The following is an 11551-nucleotide window of genomic DNA, read 5'->3' on the forward strand; positions in this document are numbered from 1 at the left end:
ATTATTTTGTCCTGATATTTTTACACTATCAAGACATAAGATAACAAGTTTGATTTACAGCATGAGAAATAATCCACCTGGCTTCCTTGGAAGAAGAGCATGGTCAATAGATAACATTACTTCTGTTTGCTCACTATATGCAATGATTTCTGTAATACTTTTCGCATTCTTTTTAGTATTTTAAAAAAAACTGCTGACTAAACTCAAAACTCATTCATGGAAGTTTATGTTAAGTATTTCACAAGTTTTATTTTCCTTAATTCTTAAGATAACATTTTCTATAATGCTAATGTTATTGCCATTTTAGTGTTGGGAAAAATTGTAATTAAAGTCAATAAGTGCATGGTCCAAGCACACACTGTGAGGAAGGAAATGAGTCAAAGTTTCCAACAGTCTTTCAGCAATACACAAAAGGTAGGTAAAATCTTTCCATTCTCTTACACTCTCTATTCAAGGTTCATATTGTCCAAGAAATAATACCATAACAATTATTGGCCATGGTGATTATTTTCTGTTACCTTTTGTCTTCAACACAGACTGTGTTGGTGGTATTGGGTTATCATGCACAGAGCTGTGCTTATAAGAGAGACAAATATATTCTGTCCTAATTTTCCAGGTTCCATTTTAAAACGTACTAAATTTTAAATATCATCACTTACTTTCTTAAGAATCTAAAAAACAAAAAAAATCACAAATAATCACTCCAAAGTGCTTTATAAGTAGGAGATGATAAAACAAGCCCCCGTGAAGTAAACTTTCTTCCACTTTTAAAATTATTCTGAAAGCCTTGTGCTGGTTGGTCACACCTGTAATCCTAACTACTTGGCATATTTACTCAGGAGCCAGAGATATGTGGATAACAGTGGAAGCCAATCAGGACAAAATAAATTCATGAGATAATTTTTCAAAAATTTTAATGTTAGCAAAGGGCCAGGAATGGAGATGTAGCTCATATAGTAGCTCACCAATCTAGAGAGCAGGCCTAGCAAGACTTTGACGCCCTTTTTTCAAACTGTGAGCACACCAACATACATGCAAGTGCATGAGAACACGTGCACGTGCACACACACACATTCATTCAAAATACCTTCATATCAGTGTTTCGCATTAATTTCTTTGTTAACCATATTATATGAGTAAAATAAAGGAAATAAACTCTTTCATCTCAGAACATTTTCATATGTTTTTTATTTTAAAAATACTGTACAGAGAGGTCACATTTACATGAGCAAGTAATGAGTACATTTCCTAACAAGCTTTGTTACCTCCTCCTTTATTTTCCCTCTACTGTCCTTTCCCTCCCACCTCTACAAGTACACGCCCCTCCCCACTTCCCCTGCCTAAATTGTAAAGTTCAGTTTTCAACATAGTGTCTTGTGCATCTCATTGTTACAATGGGTCAACCTGAATCCCTATTTCAGCATTTTGCTTTTTTCCTTCCCCTCCCCCAAATTACAGGAGCGTATATACAAGAGGTGGGCACACCAAATTCAAATACAGTGAAAACAGGGGTTATAGCATGGGGGAGGAACATATAAAGAAACAAAAAAAATCACATAGCCTGTTATAAGTACGTTAGAACAATAGCAAGGAAGAAAACAAAAACAGTTGTGTTCCTATTTGGGGGTTCATTTCCCTTAACAACATCTTATCTGGTCATATGTGCATAGATTTTGACCTTTTCTGCTTATCCCAGTTATATTAGTTATTAAAAATTAGGGAAACCCTGTGACCTATGTTTCTTTGGACTTGGCTTACATCACTTAATAATTTTTTTCCAAGTCTTTCCATTTTCTAACAAATTGGGTCATGCCATACTTTCTCATGGAGGCATAGAATTTCATTGGTATAAATAGCACATGTTCTTGATCTATTTATCTGATGAAGGGCATTGGGGTTGGTTCTATATCTTAGCTATCTTAAACAATGCTGCAATAAATATAATTGTGATGGCAGTTTTAGTACCGTCTTGTTTGTGATCTTTTGGGTAAATGCTCAAAAGTGGGATTGCTGTGTCATAGGGGAGTTCTATGTGAAGTCTTTTGAGGAACCTCCATACTACTTTCCAAAGTGGTTGAACAAGTTGACACTCCCACCAAGAGTGCAGTACAGTTAACTCGTGGCCACATCCCCTCCAGCATCTGTTGTTGTGAAAGTAGGTAATGGTACAGGAATTTGCCTGCAATCCTTGCACAGGGGTCATTCAAATCTTCTCTGTATAGTTCCAATGTTAGAGTAAGTGATGCTGAATGGAACATAGAACATGTTTTATATATAAAATGTAATTGATTTTCTTAAACTAGACAATTCAACAAAAAGTAAGTTTAAAAGAATTTTCATGAAACTTTAGAACCATGTACTTCTTAAATAAGCACACATTTAAGACTAAAATCAAGATTGACATGTCAAAAACAAAATAATTCCAGATATTTGTTGTTCAAGAGATGTGTAGGAGGAGGAATTAAATTATTCTATACAAGGCACCTGTCATAATGAACACTGCAGCAAGTGTTAAGTTTTGTTAAAAGTTTTAATGGTTTAAATATATTTAATTTTGGGAATTTGCTTATATATGCTAAAACAAGGACTGTTTGGCAGGTAATAAAACTTTTCGATAAAATATTTAAGATTTATGGTAACAACAGACATATGCTACTATGAATGTATATTTAAGAGTTTATAGGAACATTACTAATCAGAAGTTGCCAAGTCTTTATGTAAAGGAGCAGAATAAAGAGTTAAGACTTTGTTATCTACACAGTTTCTGTTAAAACTATAGGGCTTCCTTATTTTATTTTATGTTTTTTTAATTTTTTTGGGTCCGGTCGTGGGGCCTGAACTATGGTCCTGGGCGCTCTCCCTCAGCTCTTCAGCTCAAGGCTAGCATTGTACCACTTGAGCCACAGCGCCACTTCCGGCTTTTTTCTTTTTGCTTATGTGGTGCTGAGGAATTGAACCCAGGGCCTCAAGCATGCAAGGCAAGCTCTCTACCACTGAGCTACCTTCCCAGCCCCTGGCTTCCTTATTTTATATGTTAGCAAGGAACAAATGATGATATAAGACATATACAAATGATTAGATGAGCCATAAAGAGTAATCTTAGTGGGTAACTTTAAAGATTACTCATAACCTAAAAACCTCTTGTTGAATATCATAACCTTAGCCCATTTTAAATTACAGGGATATGAGAAAATAGTAAAATCTAATAGGTAATACCCTTCAAATACTGAAAACACTGATAATTATTTTAGTTTTTATTTTAATCATTAATATTTTGATTGGTTTTCCTTATTTGTAGCATTGTTTTCCTTGTAATATAATACAACTTTTTGAAAGTCGTTATTAGGAGGTACATTGAGAAGGTTACTGGGATGGCCGAACCATTTTTTATAGGGCATGTGAATTTACAAAGAGGAAAATTAAGAACAAAATATTTATTTTAAAAAAATGATTAAGTAGAGTCTGAATCAGGAGTGTTGATAAATATACACACCTAAAACCTTAGCCCTAGGCTGAAGCAGTGGTATTACAGAGTTGAAGCCACAAAAGTGAGAGACTGTGTTTTGTGTTGTTTTATATTTTGATTTTTCTGGTCATGGGGCTTGAACTCTGGGTCCTAGGTGCTCTCCCTCAGCTCCAAGCTAGCGCTAACACTTGAGCTACAACACACTTCCATCTTTTTTTGGCTTATATCATGCTGAGGAATCAAACCCAGTGCATGCAAGGCAGGCACTCTACCACTGAGCCACCTTCCCAACACCTGAGAGACTGTGTTTTAAAAAATCATCTAAACAATAATTGCTTTCTTCTTTGGGATATGTAATGAAATATATTAATATCTTTTTATGTCTTTGTGAATTGTCATACTACTAACTTCATCCACTTTATCCTTTTCAAAGTGATGAAATATTTCTGAGAATTTGCTTCTGTGAAGATTGTTTTTGCATTTATAATTTCTCCTGAATCATTTTTATTTTTATCAAAATAACTTTATATTTCATGTTAATGGGTTAACATACATCAAATACCTCCAAATGTACATGTAAAGTCTAAAGATAGCAGTATGAATATTCTCATACAGCTCTTGTTTATCTGTTATGCACTTTCAGTATTGTGATATTTCTCTTTCTCTTTCACTCTCTCATTTCCTCTCTTTATCTTTCATGCTCCATGTCTGGTACTTACAATTTCTGCTGGTCTACTATTATTCTTCAGAATCCACTGGTGTTGTGGAAAAATGATAGCGACCATCAGTTACCCTTGCATTCTTTAAGAGTTATAATAGTGACGTGATGTTATTCTTTCCTATTCTAAATGGCAAAACAACAGATCTAGGAATTCCTTTTCACTTTTACTACTATTACAAATTTTATCTCATAAGAATCATTGAGACGTTAGGATACTTTTAACCTCTGACCTAAAAGTTCTCTTTCTTTTACAAACCAATTTTTCTTCTATTATCAGTGAATACATATAATGAAAACAATGCTAACCTATGCAAAGTAGACCGAAGGTATTCAGGGATGAAAAACAAGGTTAATGGGGGAAGTGAGTACAAAAGATGTCTATCATACAACAAATACCCTCAGAGCAGTTTATCATGTACACATTGTGAGAGTGGCAATATGCTGGGAACTATAGATTGAATCACTGAACAACTGATATATATATATATATGCACATATATTTATATATGTATATTTATTTGTATATGAATATATGTGTGTATATGCCCGTCTATATGTAGACATGCATGTTACTATACACAAAAATACACACATACCTATACACATGTATACATGCACACATAGAGAAGGACACATAGCTACAGACAACACAAGTTTCACTAGTTGTTGAATATGCCTTAGACAGAATGCTTGGAACCAAATATCTTTTAAAACCAAATATCTCTTAAAATGGTTTTGACAGATTCAATTTGCAAAATGCAGTACAAGTGATAGCAAGTCACTCAGAAATCTCAGTAAGAAAACCTCATATGGCATCTCCCTGCTCCCCAGGGAATGTTGTTCTTGTAGACACGCTCAATAAACAAAGTAGCAAGAAAATACCCGGTACAGAATAAAGTTATAAGGCTTTAAATGACATTCTTCCTTGAGCTCTTTTCCAACAGCCAGCATCAATTCCTAAGCAGAAGTGTGAGTTCTGAAAAGATGGGAGCTCAGCTCAACATTTCACCAACCCATTTGAAAAGTCTTATGTGAGGAATACTTACTGAGGTCTTGCTGATTTCCTAGCTAAGAAAATAAGAAAAAAAGAAACTATTTTAATGCATTAAAATTTGAGAATAATTTGTAACCTGTCAATAAATGTGTAGAACACAATTATAACAAAATGAAAAAAAGTGATGTGAATATTATTTATGTGCTCTTGGACTTGGCGAGTGATTTTAGGTGTATCTATACAAGTAGAATCAGCATAAATCAAGCCAGCAATTCTTCATTTAAGATACAAGGAATGGATACAGGTTGACCCATTGTAACAATGAGATGTACAAGACACTCTATCAGATGCGGGGGGGTGTGTAGAAAAGGGTTGGGGGGGTGGAAGGAAGGGACGGTATGGGAAAAAACAAGGAGAGGATAAAAATGCTCAGTAAGAAATGTACTCATTACCTTATTTATGTAACTGTAAACCCTGTGCACAGGACATTTACAATAAAAATATGTATTAGAAAGATACAAGGAAAATTTCTGTACATATAGGAAGTTGTATTTGTCACACAATATCAGTAAGGTATTGGTTTTAGGCATATTAAAATTTTTCATGCTCAAATTCTGTACATGAACACAGTATATTATTTACATTTGAATCTGCCCTCAACCTAGTGCAGTGTAATTGCTATGAAAATTTTTACTACATTCTATGTTTGTAATGAAAAATAAAATCATATCTATTCATACAATTTTTTCAGATAATATTTTATTGTGAAAATATAGTAAACAGTGGGCCCAATTACATGTGCAAGGAAATGAGTATATTTCTCATCAAGCTTTTTTGCCTCCTCCTTTGTTTCCCCTTCCCATCCCTTCCCGTCCCCCCACTCCCCCTCCCTTTAATCCCCCCCCTAGCCAAAGTTGTAAAGTTCGTTTTTCGACATAAATCTTGTACATCTCATTGCTGCAATGGGTCCTCATTTGATTTTTCCCTTCCCCTTCACAAATTATACCAACATAAAATACAGTGAAAGCAGGGGTTATACCTTGTGGAAGGGACATACAAAGCAAGAAAGAAATCATTTTATAAATTTGTTAGAAACAATCATAAGAAAGAAAAACATTTGAATCCGTACTTTCGGGTACATTTTGCCAAACATCAACTTATCTGAACGTTTCCGCTTGTCTCAGACATATACTAGGGATTGCAAGTAAGGGAAACCAAGGGAACTATGTTTCTTTGGGCTCGGATTACTTCACCTAATATACTTTTTCCAATTCTTTCTGTTTCCTAACAAATGTGGCAATGTCATTATTTCTGATGGAAGCATAGAATTCCATTGGGTATATAGACCACATTTTCTTGATCCATTCATCTACTGAGGGGCCTCTTGTTTGATTCAATATCTTAGCTATGGTAAATAATGCTGCAATAAACATAGTTATGATGGTAGCTTTAGTATGGTTTTGTTTGTGATCTCTTGGGTAAATGCTCAAAAGTCTGATGGCTAGGTCATTGGAGAGCTCTTTGTAAAGTCTTTGAGAAACCTCCATACTAATTTCCAAAGTGGCTGAACAAGTTTACACTCCCACCAACAATGCAGTAAGGTTCCCTTCTGTCCTCATCCCTTCCAGCATCTGTTGTTATTAGAGATCTTGATTATAGCCATTGTATCTGGGGTGAGGAGGTATCACGATGTGGTTTTGATTTGCATTTCTTTTCTGGGTAAGGATGTTGAGCGTTTCTTCATGTGTTTACTGGCCATCCTTCTTTCCTATTCACAAAAGATTCCCTTTAAGTTTTTAGTCCATTGATTTATGGGGAAGTTGTTTCTTTGAGGATTTGTTGTTGGGGGATTTAATATTTTTGAGATCCAGGTATACTTTAGATATGAGGCCCTTGTTCTTTGTATGGCTAGTGAAGATCTCCCAATCCCTAGACCTTCTACTGATCGTGCTAGCTATGTGTTTGACATGCAGAAGTTATGCAATTTAATGCAATCCCATTTGTCCATCCTTTTTTTTGTTTTTTTTTTTCTCTTTCTGGGTCTCTTTAAAGAAAATATTGGTTTGTGCAAAGGAGACCTAGGGTTCTCTTACTCCATCCTTTAAAGTTTCCAGAGTGTCTGCTTTGACTCTGAGGTATTTGGTCAATTTGGAGATGATTCTGGTGCAGGGTGATATATAAGGATATAGATTTTGTTTTCTAAAAGTAATTTACCAATTTTGCAAGCACCATTTACTAAAGAGGCTGTCTTTCTTCCATTATACTTTTTGGCTTCTTCATTGAAGATTACAGTGTTCTAGGTCTGTGGATTCATTGCTGGGTTTTCAATTCTATTCCATTGGTCCTGAGGTCTGTTCTTGTGCCCGTAACAAGCTGTTTTGAATATTATAGCTTTGTAGTAGAGTTTAAAAGTTTGTATTGATATTCTTCCAGCACTATTCTTTCTGTTAAGGATTGCTTTTGCTATTTGGGTCTTTTAATTGTTCCATATGAATTTTTGCATTGCGTCTTCTATTTCCTTGAAGCATCTGGTAGGAATATCGATAGGTATTGCATTGAATTAGTAGATAGCCTTGGGAAGTATTGCCATTTTCACGATGTTTATCCTTCCAATCCAGGAACATGGGAGATTTTTCCACTATCGAATTTATGTTTTGATTTCCTTTTTCAAGTTTATGAAGTTTTCATCACAGAGATCCTTAGCTTCTTTGGTTAAGTTACTTCCTAGGTATTTTATTGTTGTGGAGCTATTACAAATGGAGTTGCTTTCCTGATTTCAGCCACACTTTTCTCATTGTTGGAATAGAGAAAAGCCACTGATTTTTTCAGGGTTAATTTTATACCATGTTACATTGCCAAAGTTTAGAATCAGCTTGAAATACTTGGGTGTGGAGACTTTGGTATTCATTAAACACAAGCTAATGTCATCTGCAAAGAGGAAGAGTTTTATTTCATCTTTCCCTATTTGGATCATTTTTATATTTGCCTCTTTTCTTGTTGCTGTAGCTAGTCATTCTAATACTAAATTGAAGAGAAGTGGAGAGAGCGGACATCCTTGTCTTGTTCCTGAGTTAAGAGGAAATGGCTTTAGTTTTTCACCATTAAATTTTATGCTGGCTGTAGGTTTTTGTCATATACAGCCTTTATTGCATTGAGGAATGTTCCCTGGAATCCTAATTTTTCCAGAACCCTCATCACAAAGGGTTATTGAACCTTGTCAAATGCTTTTTCTGCAACTATTGAGATAACCATGTGGTTCTTATCCTTGCTGTTTGTGATGTGATGAATTATACCAGATTATTTGGTTATATTGAACCAACTTTGCATCCCTGAAATGAATCCTGTTTGATCCTGGTGTATGATACTTGGGATGAATTGTTCAAGTCAATTGGCCAAAATTTTGTTGAGAAGTTTTGCATCAATACTCATCAAAGAAAGAGAACAAAGAAATGGGTCTATAGTTCTCTTTCTTTGATGAGTACCTGCCTGGTTTGGGGATGAGGGTTATGATGGCTTCATAGAATGAGTTCGGTAATGAACTTTCTCCTTCAATTTCATTAAAGAGTTGAAGGAGTATTGGTGTGAGCTCTGACATGAAGGCCTTGTAGAATTCCGCTGTAAATCCACCTGGTCCTGAGTTTTTCTGAGATGGGAGGTCTCTTATTACTGTGTCTATTTCAATGCTTGATATGGGCCTGTTAAGCTGGTTTAACTCATCTTGGTTTACTTTCAGCATTACAATATTTGCTAGGAAAATGTCCATTTCTGCCAGGTTCTCTAACTTACTAGTATAAAGGTTTGATAAATATTCCGTTATAATGTTCTGAAGCTTGGTTTTTTCTGTGGTGATGTTTCCATTCTCATCTCTGAGTTTATTTATTTGAGTGTATTCTCTTCTTTTTCTCATAAGATTTGCTAAGGGTCTGTCAAATTTGTTAATATTTCAAAGTACCAATTCTTTATCTTTTTGATTTTTTATGTTTTCATATTTGGATTCTAAATTGTTTAATTCTGATGTAATTTTAATGATTTCTTTCCGTCTACTGTATTGGAGTTTATCTTGCTCCTCTTTTTCAAAGTAGTTCAAATGTTGTTGGTTTCAGATCTCTCCAATTTGTTGATGTAGGAACTCAGAGCTATAAACTTGCCTCTGAGTACTGCCTTTGCTGTGTCCCAGAGGAGCTGGTAATTTGTGTGTTCATTTTTGTTGAATATCATGAACATTTTAATTACGTTTCTCATCTCTTCCATGACACACTGATGATTCAACAGTGTGTTGTTCAGCCTCCATGTGTTACATGACTCTCTTTGGTGGCTTTTGGTGTGGAATTCTAATTTTATTCCCTTGTATTCTAAAAGAATGCAAGGTATTACTTCAATATTTGTGAATTTAGACAAGTTTGATTTGTTACCTAAAATGTGGAATATTTTGGAAAATGTTCCATGTGCTGCTGAGAAAAACATGTATTCTGATGCTCCTGGTTGAAATACTCAGTAGATGTCAGATAAAGCTAGTTGATCTATGCAGTTGCTTAGATGTGCAGTTTCTCTATTGAGTTTTTGAAGAGTTGCTCTATCTAGTAGTGATAGTAGTGTGTTAAATCCCCCAACATTTAATGTCTTTGTATCTATGTGATCTTTGAGAGAAAGTAGTGTTTCTTGCATAAATTTGGGTTTTCCATTGTTTGGTGAATAGATATTCAGAATTGTAATATCCTCCTGAAGGAGAGATCCCTTAATTAGTATATAATAAACTTTTTTATCTCTTGTGACTAATTTTAATTTGCAGTCAATTTTTTCAGATATTAGGATTGTAACTCCCACCTCTTTATGGGGGGCATATGCTTGGTAGATTTTTTGTTTGTTTGGTTTTGTTTTGTTTTATTATGAAAATATCATACAGAGGGTTGACAATTACATGGGCAAGATAGTGAGTAAGTTTCTTATCAAGCAATGTTGCCTCATCTTTTGTTTCCCCATAACATCCCTTCCCATTTCCACACCCCCACCCCTACTGGCTCCTACCACCACATCCCCACCCGTCTACCCCCCACCCCACTGAATTTGTAAAGTACATTTTTAAATATAACTTCTTGTTCATCTTATAATTGTAATGGTTCCACCTGTAAGCCTATTTAAACAGTTGTATTTTTTTTCCATTTCCTTCCACAAAATATATCAACACCAAATACAGTGAAAGCAGGGCTTATACTCTGGGGGATATACATACAAAGCAACAAAGAAATCATCTTATAAATATCTTAGAACCAATCACAGGAAATTAAAAAAATTGAATCCTTAACATGCGGTTCATTTAACTCAACATCAAGTTGTCTGACAGTTTTTGTTTGTCTCACACATATACTAGTTATTGCAAATAAGGGAAACCATAGGATCTATATTTCTTTGGGACTGGCTTACTTCACTTAATATAATTTTTCCAAGTCATTCCATTTCCTAACGAATGAGTCAATGCCATTCTTTCTGATGGAGGCATAGAATTCCATTGTGTATGTATACCACATTTTCTTGATCCATTCATCTACTGAGGAGCAACGGGGTTGGTTCCGTATGTTAGCTATGGTAAATAATGCTGCAATAAACATAGTTGTGCTGGTAGTTTTAGTATGGTCTTGTTTGTGATCATATGGTTAAATGCACAAAAGTGGGATTGCTGGGTCACACGGGAGCTCTATGTGGAGTCTTTTGAGTAATATCCATAGCATTTTCCAAAGTACATGAACATGTTTACACTCCCACAAACATTGCAGTCATTTTCCATTCTGTTCAAATCCCCTCCAGCATCTTCAAAACTTTGGCAAAATAACAGAATATAAAATTAACCCTCAAAAATCAATGGTTTTTCTGTATGCCAACAATGAGAAAAGTGTGGCTGAAATCAGGAAAGCAACTCCATTTGTAATAACCCCACAAAAAAATCAAATGCCTAGGAATTAATGTAATGAAAGAAGTGAAGGGCCTCTATGATGAAAACTTTAAAAATCTGAAAAAGGAAATGAAAACGGATGTTAGAAAGTGGGAAAACCTCCCATGCTCTTTGAATGGATAGATCAACATCCTGAAAATGGCAATACTCCCCTAGGCTATCTACAAATTCAATGCGATACCTATGAATATTCCAATCTCATTCTTCAAGAAAATAGTAGAGGAAATCCAAAAATACATATGGAACAATTAAAGACCCCAAGTAGCAAAACAATCCTTAACAGAAAGATCAGTGCTGGAGAAATATCAATACCAAATTATAAACCCTCCTACAAAGTTATAGTAATCAAAACAGCTTGGTACTGGCACAAGAACAGACCTCAGGACCAATGGAATAGAATTGAAAACCCAGAAATGAACCCAC

The 11551-nt window shown here is 35.0% G+C and overlaps 1 non-coding gene across 1 annotated transcript; it reads right to left on the reverse strand.

Annotated features, from left to right (window-relative positions):
• Window positions 1-2151: 2151 nt before the first annotated feature.
• LOC138825648 (U6 spliceosomal RNA) lies at window positions 2152-2258 on the reverse strand. Its single transcript, XR_011371454.1, has one exon. It is a non-coding gene; the product is annotated as a U6 spliceosomal RNA (small nuclear RNA).
• Window positions 2259-11551: the final 9293 nt, after the last annotated feature.

This window comes from Dipodomys merriami, unplaced genomic scaffold (assembly GCF_024711535.1).
Source record: "Dipodomys merriami isolate MVZ:Mamm:240054 unplaced genomic scaffold, mDipMer1.0.p SCAF_139, whole genome shotgun sequence".
NCBI classification, from domain to species: Eukaryota; Metazoa; Chordata; class Mammalia; order Rodentia; family Heteromyidae; genus Dipodomys; species Dipodomys merriami.